The sequence below is a fragment of the Artibeus jamaicensis genome, unplaced genomic scaffold (assembly GCF_021234435.1).
Source record: "Artibeus jamaicensis isolate MK-2021 breed Jamaican fruit bat unplaced genomic scaffold, CSHL_Jam_final contig_3290, whole genome shotgun sequence".
Classification (NCBI taxonomy): domain Eukaryota; kingdom Metazoa; phylum Chordata; class Mammalia; order Chiroptera; family Phyllostomidae; genus Artibeus; species Artibeus jamaicensis.
Genome location: NW_026521779.1, coordinates 1,562,129 through 1,565,004, shown reverse-complemented (window position 1 = coordinate 1,565,004; position 2,876 = coordinate 1,562,129).

Below are 2,876 nucleotides of genomic sequence, written 5' to 3'. Positions count from 1 at the left end.
CCCCTGGAGGGTCCAGGAGGTTTGGCGAGCTTTGCCCAGCCGCTACGTCCCTGATTGGACAGTTCACAAGGACCCGCCCACCAGTTTCCTGAGTGACAACCGGGGGAGGTCAGAGGGCCTGCAGAAACTGCTTTAGCAAGTGGGCGAGGCCTGTCCGTGAGCCGGTGGTATTTCCGGCAGTTCTTTCTGAACCTGAAACACTGGTGTACGCAAGGTGATCCAGACTCAGTTTCTAGGTGGAGTGACGCCGTTGTCCTGAGCAGGAGGGACGCCCCAGGCGTCCCTCAGGGCAGCCTGGGGACCTGAGAATCGTAGGTATTCCCTCGGTCAGGGGTTGGCATAGACTGCCACCCATAAAACTGTGTTCCTTGTTTACAAACCCATTGAAAAATGACCTCCATCAAAATGGAGTCTGGCTACGTTTTGATTTTCGTTGACAGCTTCATGACCCTTCACCTCCACACACGTGGTACTTTAGCTAGAGTCCCCTCGCTTTCCCAGGGTCGTGACTCTGCTGGGAAGTTTGAACCCGGAAACACTTGCCTGGGCACCAACCATATATTGTAAGGTGTGTTCAGTGTAACTCTCAGGTGTATATTTTATCATACAAGGAAACTTATTTTAGATAGTTCTTGAGTGTGTGCGTAGAGATTTTGAAATGTAAACGCTATGATATCCCTAAAGCAACTGAATTCCAATTATTACCAATATGAGAAAAAAGAATAAAACTTTTGGAAATATAGGACATACCTGAAAATTCTTAACTACTAAACACATTGATTCAAAACTCCACGTACATTTATTTAAATAGCTTTATTGCGATGTAATACACTTCATTAGTGGGTACAATTCACTGTCTTTTATATATTCACAGATACATTGCATCAGCACCACAAATTTTGAACATTTTTGTCACTGAAACAAACTCTGGAGCCATTTGTTTCTGCATTCACAGTCAGCCAGTATTTAAGTGTTGTGTTAAGTAAACCAGTACATCTGACAAATATGCAACAGCTGGGAGCCAAGGGGAATGTGCCCGTGACATACGTGTTCTGCCAATGCTTCAACCACGTTCTCAACTCACAGCCCCGGTCAGAAAAATATTCCCGAGTGGGAGATGTGTGGATTTCTAAGGGCGTTTCTAAATGAACAAAAACAAGTAGGCTTGAGCCAAGAAATGACAAGCTGGAAATGGTCTGTGGGTGGCAATGAAAGGCAATGCTTTTTCATGCTTTCGAAAAGAACTAGGTTAACTAAGGCCTTTCCCACATTCTGAACTTTTGTATGGTTTCTCTCCAGTGTGCACTGTCATGTGTCTTTGAAAGACTGTGTGACAAATGAAGGCTTTTCCATATTTCTTACATTCATAGGGTTTCTCTCCAGACCAAAGTTCACAGCCACATCCTCAAAGGCCACCGAGTCCTGAAACATCCCAAATATGTGTATAGTAGCATGTGTGAGACTGACACCATTGGACGCCCAGACCCCAGTTACAAGTGATTCTATTGTCTCCTAACATGTATCTATGACTGATCACAAACTTACGGTCCACACTAACTTTCTCATAAATTTAACAGCAAAATAAACACATGGAAATGACTTACAGCTTGTTACTATGATCACATTACACCTTATTTCTCTCTAATATCAGGATCCTGAACATGTAGAGAAATAATAAGAATGCTATACAGATGAAACATATTATGATTTCAAGACCACTGATTTCTTGTAAAAAAAAAAACAACTTTCATCTTCTTCCTTATTAACCTCCATTTTCAGCATTCTACAAGGCAGAGGGTGAAATCTGCATGAGGCTTAAATAAATAAAGCACAGTGGAGAACTGAAAACTTTTCCTTCTAACAGTGTAATACACCCCATTAGCACATGATCATCTTTTTTCTTTAATTAATTTATTTTTAGAGAGGGGAAGGGAGGGAGAAAGAGAGGGAGAGAAACATTAATGTGTGGTTGCCTCTTTTGCACCCTTAACTAGGGACCTGGCCCACAACCCAGGCATGTTCCCTAGACTGGGAATTGAACCAGTGACCCTTTGATTCACAGGCCGGCAACTCAATCTACTGAGCCACGCCAGCCAGGGCCATCCATGATCATCTTAATTGATGCAGACAATGCAACACTCTTTCATGATTAAAGTAATAATAAACCAGGAACAGAAGGAAACTACTTCAACATAATAAAGGCTATATGTGGAAAAACCACAACAAACATTATACTCAGTTATGAAAGACAAAGATTTTTCTCTGAGGTCAGGAACAAAACAAGGATGCCTCTTTCACCAACTGTATTCACTCTAATGCTGGAAGTGCCAGCCAGAGCAATTAGGCAAGAAAAAAAGCCAAAGGCAATCAAATTGGAAAAGAAAATGTAAAATTTTCTCTGTTCACAGATGATATTATATGTAGAAAATTCTAAAGATTGCACAAAAAACTCTTAGAATGAATGAATTCAGCAAATTTGCAGAATTCAAAATCAACACAAGAATCAGTTGTATTTTCTATACACTAACAATGAACAATTAATTCAACGGAGAATTTAAAAAAAAAACACCTCGATTTACAATAGCATCAATGAGTAACATACTTAGGAAGAAACTTAACCAAGGAGGCAAAAGACTTGTAGACTGAAAACTACAAATGTTGCTGAAGGAAATTGGGGATGGTTCAGTAAATGGAAAGACATCCTGTGTTCATGTATTGGGAGGCTTAATGTTGTCAACACTACTCAAATTGATCTACAGATTCAATGCAATCCCAAAAATGTTTTTTGCTGAAATAGAGAAAAAAATCCATTCTTAAATTCATATGGGATCTCCAGGTACCCCAAATAGGCAAAACAATCTATAAAGAGAAAAACA